The sequence below is a fragment of the Puma concolor genome, chromosome B3, assembly GCF_028749965.1.
Source record: "Puma concolor isolate L17-30 chromosome B3, mPumCon1.1.hap2, whole genome shotgun sequence".
Lineage (NCBI taxonomy): Eukaryota > Metazoa > Chordata > Mammalia > Carnivora > Felidae > Puma > Puma concolor.
In genome coordinates, this window is record NC_141672.1 from 67,071,399 (window position 1) to 67,083,966 (window position 12,568).

The window sequence follows — 12,568 nt, forward strand, 5'->3', positions numbered from 1 at the left end:
CATATAGGTTTATTTATAAAAACATAATATAACTTTAATTATTGATTATACAATGAAGCTATGTAACTTCATGACTTTTAGTCCCATCATTTGTCTTTTCTCATTTTCCCATTTTCTTCCCATGTACTGACTATATCTTTTTTTTTTTGTACTGACTATATCTTAAACGTTAAAATAGTTTTCTTAAGTAACTGATAAAACATTTTCACAATAGTAAAAACAAAATGAAATACTGATTTTTAGAGTTTAACTTCAATATAGCACTGGGAGAAAATGGGTTCTTAACCAAGAAGTGAACATCTGAAAAACCTATGGAGGTTTAGAATTGCTGAGGAGATTCTGAGTCAGTTTTTCTGGAGTAGGATACTACAGGCATCTCCAAAGATAATTCTATTATGCATCCCCCATTGAGAATCTCTAAAATATATGAAGATAAGTAAATTTTCAGAAATCCAAAGATGTCAGAGCACTTCTATTGACAGCCCTTGTTCCCTTTTTAGTTTACCTACGAACTTTTATTTTCTGTTATAAATCATAGATCTATTCAAATTTGTCATAAGTATCATTACTGACTTATAAATAGGATAAAAACATAACATTTCTTATCAGAAAAGGGGAGAATGGCAGACGCAGGAGAGCTTTCTATCCCTAAAGCAATACTCCTCATCTTAATTTCCCATTCCTCCTGGAGGAGTCTCTCCTTTGGATGGATCCCCCAATGTATTCTTCCAAGTCTCTGGCTATTTAAATAATTAACTAAGTCCTTTCTTCATTTCAATTTTAGGCTGTTCCACCTAGCAAACTTCCAGAGCTCATGAAACCCAATTTCTAAATCCACATGTACTATATCTCAATGGTGATAGGGATTATATACAAACCTGGTGTGTACAAATCATATACAATATAACTAGGTATCTAGGATATTGCCAAGAAAGCACTGGAGTGTTTGATCTGGGTCAAGACCTAAACCCACCGGTAGTGTAGATCCTTACTCCTTAAATAATCCTTCCACTCCCACCACCACCAAAGCAGAACATTATGCAAGGAAGTGGAAATGAAGACACTGTAATTTCAAAAATGAGATAGGATAGTGGCAGAGTCCTCTTTCTAGCCTGCAAACTATCAGCTGCAAAATTTGATTAGAAAACTGAAAACTGAGGCAAAAATGAATGTATTTTCTTTAAAGAATTAATACAACAATGAAAAAGATTATACTTAGGTAGATTAATGAAAATAGCAATGTCTAGCCTATGGTAGGAGCAACAGGAATGAAGTGATACAAAGATCTTAATACATCTTGGCCACTTAAAGAACACAGTTGTAAGAAAAGTAAGTTGGTTGGTCCTAAATGTTCCAGTCAATTCTTAACAAATCCTCTTTTTAATACTGCCCTTTAGGAATCAATCTAAACTTTCAGATGACTCTAAAAATATTCCACCCCTTATCCTTGGAATCATAACAAAGGAGGAAAAAATGAAGTGTAAACTTCATCTAGTAAGCACTGAATACTTGACTGAAATTGGGAGGGTGAAGACAGGAAGCAAAGTAAGGTAGATTGATTCTGTGGCTTATGCTCAGGGAACATCCCCCAAGGTCTGTAAAATTTCAAGGGCAAATTATTTAATTCTGTAGTTATACCAAGATTCAGGGATAGTACTCTAAGGTAATGAAAGGCTAAATGTCTTATAGCATGGAATTTCTGGCAAACTCTAAAGGGATAATTTACTAACACAGAACTGCCCTGACAGCTCAAGTTTTAATTCATATACATTAGGAGGAAAAAAGGGTAAAAAGTTCTGTGATTTTACTAATTTTTCTACTAACTGACATGGATATAAAAGAAAATTCTATGCAGAAAAAGTTTTGGATTAGACATTCCTGTGTTAGCTTTTATGATAAATAAAAATATATACAATTCCTTTTTTCTAATAGAGATAGTTCTTAATCGTCAGAATTCAAGGATTTCTTTTAAAACATGTGAATTTTAAAAAACTTTACATAATTCTGATATACACCCCTTGGTTAAGAGTTGCTGATCTATAGCGATAAATTTATACCAATTCAAAAACGAATGTTTTAAGTTAAACTAAGGTTAGATGATTACAATTGCTATAAAAAATGCCATCAAGATTCTCTGAAATGCAAGAAAAAAAAAGAGGAGTATGGTTATTTGCTAATTTATTTCCACAGCTATTAAAGAAGCATTGTCAGAAATGGCAGCCCCAATTAAATAATTACACCAGCAGGAAAACATCTAATTTACGATAACCCAATTTTTAATTCATACTACAGTCACACATATCCTCATTTCTGCTTAAATGCAAATGCCCACCATCTTTTTTTTCTGGCCACTCAGGCAAATCTCATGTCATGTCTGCTACAAATGAAATGTCCGCAATAAAATAAATATCCCATTCACAAATAATGTAAACAATGTTATCAATTAAATGTCCAGCAGATATTAAAAACTATCATTAGTGTAAGAAAACAGGACCAGGAAATGGTATATAAATAGCTTCTTCCAGGAGCTGTGCTCCCGCTTCACGAAGATCAGCAACACAACAAAGAAGGGCATCTAATAAGCAACACTGTCAAATAACTACTGTAATTAATAACACTTAAAAAACATAATGCCTCAACTGCTTCATTTGTAAACAACCAACCAAAGAAAAAAAAATAGCAAAAAGCAGTTAACTTGGCTTTCAAAGAATGAATCCAGGAAACAAGAATATCTGGTCTTCTCTACTCTGTTAAGATGGGATTCTTGGGAGGAAAACAAACAAACAAAAAAACACATCAAGAAAATGAGACAAGAGGAAGCAAAATGTAAAGAAACTGAAGAAAAAACCCATTAAAGAAATGAAAACCTCTTTAGTGAAGATTCAATTGAAAAGATCAGAATAAAGTGAAAAACATCATCAGAGATCCCTCATCTACTGTATCACTCCTATGACACACTCCAAAAACTACTCTTGCTTCCATTGTATTTTATTTTTTAATGTTTATTTATTTTTGAGAGAAAGAGAGAGGGCAGGGGAGACAGAGAGAAAGTCACAGAATTCAAAATAGGCTCCAGGCTCTGAGCTGTCAGCACAGAGCCCCACGCAAGGCTTGAACCCACGAACTATGACATAATGACCTGAGCTAAGTTGATGCCCAAATGAAGGAGCTACCGAGGCACCCCTTCTACTTTCACATTAAAAAGTCTCAATCATCTTCTCCTATTTGCCCCATAATGCCATTTTCTCTTACAGACAAACTCTGCAGAAGTCATATAGACTAGAGGTCTCCAATTCCTCTTTCATTTCCTCTTTTATGTACTCAAATTAGTCTATCACCCTCATTACTCCATAAACCTGTTCTTATCAAGGTTTTGTTTTGCAACAGTTAGTTCCCAACTCTCACCTTCTTTGACCTTTCAGCAGTCACTCTCTTCACTGGACTTTCAGAACACCACCTGTATGACCTCACTCACTCTCCCCTTATTTGTCTCCTCTGCTGGTCCCTTTCAGCCAGCCTTGTAATGCTGTGAATATCCCAGGCCTCAGTCCCTGACCATCTTTTTTTTCTCAACATCTGTCCCAGCCCTCTTCATACTGTCATCCAATTGCTGATAACCCAAAAACTTCCAGCTCAGCTCTTTCTCCTGAACTCTGGACTCATCTAAAACATTCTACTGGACATCTTCAGTTGAATTTCTAAGAGACATATCGTTCTTCATATGTGCAAATCTAGAAGCACCAGGGTGGCTCAGTCAGTTAAACATCTGACTTAGGCTCAGGTGACCATCTCACGGTTTGTGAGTTTGAGCTCCAATTTGGAGTTCTGCTGTCAGCATGGAGCCTGCTTTGGATCCTCTGTACCCTGTTCCCTCTGCCCCCTCCCATGTGCGCATGCTCACTCTCTCAAAAATAAACATTAAAAAAATGTACAAAACTAAACTTCTGATTTCTTTAAAATGTTCCCCAAACGCAGCCTTATCCCTCAGATACTGACAATTCCAACCTTTCAGTAGCTCAGGCTATAAAAATCTTGGTCTTAGCCTTGATCCCTCTTTTTCTCTCATACTCTACTTCCAACTGTCAAGCACATGTATTAGATATAGAATCTAACTATTTCTTAAAGCTATCACTTCGCACATCTAGATTATTGTATCAACTGCTTCAATCCATTCCCCCTGGTCCTATCACCATCCTCTCAGACCATTCTCAACAAAGCAGCCAGAATGATAGTGGCTACACAAACAGCAGCCTATAAAGCCATATACAAATCTGCATGCCTTGAACTTGGTCTCTTATATTCTGACTTCATTTCCCTCTACTTTTTTCATCACTTACTCCCTTCCTCCATCCACATGGCTAACTTGTTTTAATAAATCAGGCATGCTCCTGACCTAGGACTCTTATACTGGCTGTTCCCTTTACCATCTCAATGAGGCCTACCTCTACCTACACTGTATTAAAAACTGTAATTTTAATGCCTGTCTTCTAGCTCCTGCCCAGTATTCCCAATCCCTTATACTGATGTTTCTACCCACAACACTACATACTTTACTCATGTATTTTATTACATTATTATTATATCTTTTGGTGCCCCCCTGCTATAATTTCAGCTCCAAACAAGGGCAGGGGTTTTTATCTGCTCTGTTCATCAACATACTCCAAAGATCTAGTATAGTGCCTGTAAAAAAGAAAGTACAAAGGGATTTGAGATCTCTTCTGAAATAATGAACACCAATGTAGATTAAATTAAATGCTCTCATCATGTAATAACAACGATAAAAAAATAGGAATGAACCATCAAGTTACAGATATATCATATTCAACTCAGTAAGCTTCAAAGAATCTTAACATCCAGACAGAAGAAATCAAGAACCAACAGTACAGGGAAAACATCAGGCTAGCTTTAAAATTCTCAGGAAAACTAGAAGTCAGAAGATTCACCTATAGGAATGTTAAGAGGAAAAAGATTGTCAAGAATTCTTTACTTAGCTAGTATGCCAAATCAGATGTGCGTAACAACCAACAATAACCTTTTTTAAAGTTCTCAAATATGTAATAATTAGTATTTAAATTATAGCAAACTCCTGAAAAATCTTAAAACACATGATGAATAGCACTGATAATAAAGAACTTATATGTGAAGAATTTGTGTTATGGAAAAAAGAATGAACATTGTATATAGTTAAACACACAGAACTAATTCTAAGTTACAGTGGTGTGGCTATATAACAAAACATTACCTACAATTCTGTGGCTAAAGCTACAAAATGTAAAAATAACTAGATAATAGGCCAGAACCAAAAGCCTCAACATACTCTAAAAGATAAGGGGAAAAGATAAGAGATCATGTAATTGTGCTAATGCATGACAAAATATTATGATAGACTATTAGGAAAGGTAAAAAAGATAAGTAAAATAGAGGTTCAATATATATTTAATGACAAAAATAAGTGGCACACTAACAGTTCCTTCATTTTTCTTTCTTACCCTTTTTTCCCTACTAATGTAGAATAAAAATAGGAAACAAGAAAAAAAGCAAACTGAAACTTACAAAAATAAATATAAATGGAGTAAGATTAACTATAAAAGACTCTCAGACTTGGTACAAAATTAAACCCAATTACACACATGCCACTGAAACAAAGGATCTCCTAAGAGTTGAAAATAAAAGGACAGGAAAATGACTTTTTTTTTTTTAAAGGAGCAATGTTAACATTGGAGTTGTCTTCAAGGCTAAATTCTTTGAACTATACAAAGAGTTACCACTAATTCTCTACCCCTTCTCTTCTATAACATTTGTCCCTCCCCAGGTCATTCTTCTGAACATATAAATACTCTCTAATACCTGTCATTTTTATTTTTTTAATTATATATTTAATATTTATTTTTGAGAGAGAGAGAGTGCAAGCGACTGAACCTGGAAGGGACAGAGATAGAGGGAGAGAGAGAACCTCAAATAGGCTCCGCACCTTCAGGGCGGAGCCTAACTCAGGACCCATGAAAGGTGAGTTCATGACCTGAGCACAAATCACGAGTCAAGGCTTAACTGACTGAGTCACCCAGGTACCCCCTACCACCTGTCATCTTTGAAAACAAACATGAAAACCCTTTTGATTCCACATTAACTTCTAGCTATTACCCCAATTTTGCTCCTTTTCTTTTTCTTGGCTTTTTAAGTTATGTTAATTTCAGTTAATTAACACACAGTGTTATGTATTAGTTTCAGTTGTCTTACTCCCTTTTACAGCAAAACTTCTTGGAGATGCCATCTACATCTACTATTTTTCACATCCCATTCTTCCATCCGGTTTTCTCTTCCATTCTGTTTTCTCTTCCATTCTATGTAATTTCTTGTTAAGATTAGATACTTCCACACTACCAAATTAAAAAGAAACAATTCTCTTCATCCTTGTTGAGCTCTAAGTAACATTCTTTCCTGACTACTTCTTTAAACACTTACTCTCTTAGCTCCCATTTCACTACTGTTGGCTCAAAGGATTCCTTTTTCAGTTTCACCTGCCAACAACTCTTCCTGGTTTACTCAAACTCAGTTCTGAGTTCCCCTTTCTTCTCTGACTATACTGTACCCATAGGTGAATTCATCTAATCCCTAGCTGTAAATCTCCTTACATCCTGACAATGACAACTTTTCTTCTAAGTACCAGATTCATACATGTAACCTTTATAATTTCACTGGGATCTCGACCTAGATATTTTAACATAAAACATAAAAAGCACAAAACAGACATCTTGATTCCCTTTGGTCTGAAACCTTTCACCCTAGTCTTCACTATCTCAGTAAATCTATCCACTGGTTTAGACCATAAATCTTGGAGTCAATCTTGATTTTTCCCTTTTCCCTTACTCTCCATAGCAATTGCACAAGAAGCCCTGTTGGTATTACTTCCAAAATACTATGGAGAAACTGTCCATTTTTCCCTTTTTTGGTACCTGTACTGACAAAATACAGTGATAGTACATGATAAATAGATGCTCAGTAAACACTGACAGAAGCACACAGAATTACAAACAGGAACCAGAGAAAGCTTTTACCATATAAGATTTGTTAATAAATACACAAAGTACTGTTTGTTGGTGTACTTACTAGTTTATGCGAAGTTTCATTATACCTAATTCCGCAGATCTATTTATAAAAGTCACTATATGCATGTACCTAAGCTATAAAATCAGGATTTGCACAGAATAATTATTACACATCATAAAATTACAAGAAGAATTAAACAGCCAACTCTATAGGAATTTCATTTGGATGTAAGGTGATGTACTTTCAATAGTGTATAAGAAGTGAGCACCATGTGCAGAGCATCATGCTAGGTATTGTGCAAAACACAAAAATTGCTGCAAGTAAGGTTAATGCTCTCAAGAAATGTTATTATAAAGAAAACAAATCTAACTGCCTATCATTTAATAAACAGCACATAAAAAATAGTATGTGACTAAGTGTCAAAATAATTGGATGCAAGGCTTAAATTCAGACTTCAAAAGGCAGAACTTAAAAAGAGATGAAGTTCAGGGATATTTCAGGAATGTAGAAAAGAATCTGGTCTGTAGGTCACTTACTTTCTCATCTGAACATTTGGGTGCCTACCATATGTCAGCATAAGAACTCAGAAATCACTAGAAACTGCCAATTATTTACTGCTATACACTATGTACTTGGTAATATTACATGTATAATCTTAACTGTCACAATAACTCTAAGACAGCTACTGTTTTGCATCTATTTAACACCTATTTCAGTACACCTGGAATGTGCCGGCACAAATAATGTGGATAGAAAGGAAGGTAAGGACCACACTGCAAAGGGGTTCAGGTATGTCCCTAAGAAATATGAACTTTACACAGAGGCCACAAAACATATTTTGCAGAGAAACAGATTAGGCATTTCTATTTCAGTATTATTCCTCAGAAAGCAACATAAAACAACAGTGTGAAGCAATGGGAAACAGGAGACATAGAAACGTAAGTTACTGTACCACCTATGCTAACGAAGCTGTGGAAAAACTGGATCCATCACACACTGCTAGTGGGAATCTAAAATGGTACACCCACTCTGGCAAATAGGCTGGCAGTTTCTCCTAACACTAAATATGAAAATACCAAATGACCCAGTGTAAACTCTTGGGCATTATCCCAGAGAAATGAAAACTTGTATTTATATAAAAATTTGTACAACATTTGTATAAAATTTTACAGTTTACAGCTACTTTGTTCATAATAGCCCAAAACTAGAAAGAACATATATCCATCAACAGGTTAAGTAACTGTGGTATATCCACACCATGGAAATATTACTCAGGAAAATTTTAAAAAAAGGAAAAAAAAAAGGACAAACTATAGATTTATGGCAACAACTTGACTGAATCTCAAGGGAATCATGGTAAAAAAAAAAAAAAAAGGTCAATCCCATAAAGTTGCATATGGTATGATCCTATTTATATATAATATTCTGGAACTGGCAAAATTAAGAAATGAGAAAGTGTAAAACAAATTAGTGGTTGCCAGGGGTTATGGATGGGATTGAGGAGAGGGGAGGGCATAGCTATAAAAAGACACCAGATCTGTTGGTGATAGACTGTTTTGCACCTTGCAGTAGTCAATATACAAACCTACCCCATGTGAATAACTGCACAGAACTACACACACACACACACACACACACACACACACACACACACAGTACAAGTAAACTCAGGGACAACTAAGATTTGTGAATCATATTAATGTCAATACCCTGGTTGTGATATTGTATTACAATTTTTGCAAGATGTTACATTTGTGGGAAACTGGGCAAAGGGTGTATGAGATCTTTTGGCATTATTTTATAGGAGCATGTCAACCTGTAATTATCTCATATTAAAATTGCTATTTTGAAAAAGATCATTAGTGGCTCATTTGGTTCAGCAACCGACTCGATTTCAGGTCAGGTCATGATCCCAGGGTCATGGGATCAAGCCCCACATTGGGCTCTGTGCTAAACATGGGGCCTTTTGGGATTCTCGCTCTCTCTGCCCCTCTCCCCTGCTCATGCTCTCTTGGAAGAAAAAAAGAAAAAGAAAGAAAGAAAAGAAAAGAAGAAAGAAAAGATCACTGCAATAACCCAAATAAGAAATTATGACAAATTTAAGACTGGGACAATGGGGGCACGTGGGTAGCTCAGTCAGTTCAGGGCCCAACTTCGGCTCAGGTCATGATCTCACGGTTTGTGGATTGGAGCCCCGTGTTGGGCTCTGTGCTGACAGCTCAGAGCCTGGGGCCTGCTTTGGATTCTGTGTCTTCCCCTCTCTCTGCCCCTCCATCTCTCTCAAAAATAAACATTAAAAAAATTTTTTAAAGACTAGGACAATGAAATGTAAGCAATGTATTTTATAGCAGAATAAAGATCAGTTAAGTAGGATAAACAGCAATTGCATGTAGCTTTGGTCCACAGTAGCTCCTTCCTGAAAATACATTCTCATCCAATCATGTTAAGGAGAGGGAAGTAAAATCTATGACCTATGAGGAAATCTTGCCTTTCATAAAGAGCAGGTACAAACATGCCTTGAATGACTGACTTCTAGAATCTCACAGGAATTTCCTTAAAGACCAGATTCTGCTACACAGGATTTCTCAACTTCCATATTATTGACATTCTGGGCTGTATAACTCTTTGTTGTGGGAGAGTGCCACAAACATTAAGACGTTTAGCAGAATCCCTGGCTTCTACCCAATAGCTACCAGTAGCAACTCCTTACCCGAGTTGTGACAGCCAAAAATGTTTCCAGACATTGCCAGATGTACCCTGGAGGGCAAAACTGACCCTGGTTGAGAACAATTGTGCTAGGCTAATAAAAACAAGGATGAAGGACTCAAGTTTGGGAGATAGCTAGAGACAGATTTCTGGGAAGTGTGAGAATTTTAACTTTAAAAAAGGTCAATAGGTAACTCAAGATTGAGAAATAGTACTGTAAGGTACACAGAGATGAATGATAATCAGAACTTTCCTCAAAAAGCTTACAGTGTAGTAAGAAAAAAAACTACGAAGTGATAAAACTACTACAAAGTGATTACTTTAGGTGAGAGGAGTAAGTATTATATCATATCACACACTAACGTCAGTATAAGAAAGAAGCCTTAGGGCAGCTCAGTCAGGTAAGTGTCCGCTCTTGATCTCAAGGTCATGAGTTCAAGCCCCACATTGGGCATGGAAAAGGAAAAGGGAAAGGGAAAAGGGGAAAGGGAAAAAGAAAAAGAAAAGAAAAAGAGAAGAAAAGCCTTAAATGGAAGCCAGGACTCCCCGAAGGCTTCTTCAATCCTTTTTCAAAAAGTCTATAAAAGCTGTAGGTGCTAGCTGAGAGTATAAACACACTTTGGAAATCAGGGATATTGTGAAGGCTCTTTCACACCCTTTAAGCTACCACTCAGCAAAAAGAAGGAAGAGACAGTAACTGAGGATAAATAAATGTGGTCTGGGTTCTTGTTCATACTAACAGACAAACTGGTTTCTAGCAATGATTCATCTCTAAGATGCCATCTTCCTATAAAGCATTTCAATATAAATTATCTACCTGGTAGTTATTTTATTAATGCCATTAACAACTTCAGCAACCAAAAAATAAACATGGAATCATCTGGGGAGGGTCCTAGCAAAACATCTAGCTATTTAAAAGAAATAATGGTTGGGGCGCCTGGGTGGCTCAGTCGGTTGGGCGTCCGACTTCAGCTCAGGTCACGATCTCATGGTCCGGGAGTTCGAGCCCCACATCGGGCTCTGGGCTGATGGCTCAGAGCCTGGAGCCTGCTTCTGATTCTGTGTCTCCCTCTCTCTCTGCCCCTCCCCCGTTCATGCTCTGTCTCTCTCTGTCCCAAAAATAAATAAACGTTAAAAAATTTTAAATAAATAAATAAATAAATAAAATAAAATAAAATAAAATAAAATAAAATAAAATAAAATAAAATAAAAGGATGGCTTTCCTCCCAGTTTCCTCAAATACATATTATTAACTGTATTCACATAAAAATATGTTTTCTATTATATCCACCACTCCATTATTTTTAAATTCTTATTTATTTTGAGAGAGAAAGCACAAGAGCAAGCGGGGAAGAGGCAGAGAGACAGGGAGAGAGAATCCCAAGCAGGCTCCACAAGATCATGAACAGAGCCGAAATCAAGAGTTGGGACACTTACTGACTGAGCCCCCCAGAAGCCCCCCAGCACTTCCTTTTAAAACCACTGATTTTTCTTTTGCTTCACAACTAATCTGTTAGGTACTTTGTTACTCTCACGATTGTCAATCAGAGCATCAATAGATAAATTTTTCAGTGTGTCTTCTTCCTTCCTCATTATCAACAGAGGTTCTTTTTTTTTTTTTTAATTTTTTTTTTTTAACGTTTATTTATTTTTGAGACAGAGAGAGACACAGCATGAACGGGGGAGGGGCAGAGAGAGAGGGAACCACAGAATCGGAAGCAGGCTCCAGGCTCTGAGCCATCAGCCCAGAGCCCGACGTGGGGCTCAAACTCGCGGACCGCGAGATCGTGACCTGAGCTGAAATCGGACGCTTAACCGACTGAGCCACCCAGGCGCCCCTCAACAGAGGTTCTTAAGCTAGAGTCCACAGCTTTAGAAAATATATGAAACCCTTAAAATTTTGTGCATGTGCATTTTTCCAGGGAAAATACCCAAACCTTTCCTCAAATTTTCAAAGGTTAAGAACAATTCCCCTGAAGCTCAAAACAATTACTTTATAAAAAATGTTCGAAGTTTACCTTCCACATGGATAAAGTTAGATACACTCACATCACTTTTGTTACACTTATATTTTGTCCTTAAAAATTGGAAACATCAAAAATTACTATTTTTAAAAAGCAGTCTTTGGGGTTTTTCTTTTCACACTCATAAATTAAGTCATTTTTACTCGAGGACTCCTTTACAACATCAGCTGAGATGACAAGAAAACATTAGAGTTAGAAATCATAAAACTATATCTATTACAGAAATAACTCTTCTAGGATTAAAGTGGGACAATTTGTAGTATACCAAATTTTGGAGTACATAAAAGTGACAGCCCTGTAAAATTACCCGTAAGTCTTAGAACAGTAACAACGGACCACGGATAGAAAATTATAAGCTTTAATTTTCTATGTTAACAGAGTTAAGTGACTCCTTGATATATTAACATATTCTAACAATTACAATCAGTGTGCTGTAGAATTAAGAGTAATTTCAATACTGGGGTGCCTGGGCGGCTCAGTCAGACAAGTGTCTGTCTGACTTCAGCTCAGGTCATGATCTCGCAGTTTGCAGGTGTGAACCACGCATTGGGCTCTGTGCTGATGGCTCAGAGCCTGGAGCCTGTTTCAGATTCTGCGTCCCCCCTCTTTCTCTATCCCTCCTTTGCTCGCACTCTCTCTCTCAAAAATAAACATTAAAAAAAATTAAAAAACAAAATTTCAGAATTTGTGCTATGCCAGTTTTTGCTAAACATTCAAAATATGCTGTTATGAAAGCAAAGAAAAAAGTTTGAAAAGAATGCCACACTGGAGAAATTTACGTTTTAATTTTC

At 36.5% G+C, this 12,568-nt stretch overlaps 1 protein-coding gene across 6 annotated transcripts in view; it reads right to left on the reverse strand.

Moving 5' to 3' along the window:
• Positions 1–12,568, reverse strand: part of ARHGAP5 (Rho GTPase activating protein 5) — an 81,618-nt gene that overhangs the window by 40,653 nt on the left and 28,397 nt on the right. The window contains exon 4 of one of the 6 annotated variants that reach the window (XR_015252450.1): positions 10,117–10,167. The exons of the other annotated variants lie outside the window; for them this stretch is intronic. The gene's annotated coding sequence lies outside the window, so the exon portion shown is untranslated. Of the gene's footprint in view, positions 1–10,116; positions 10,168–12,568 lie in introns of those variants that run through there. 6 annotated transcript variants of the gene reach the window in all.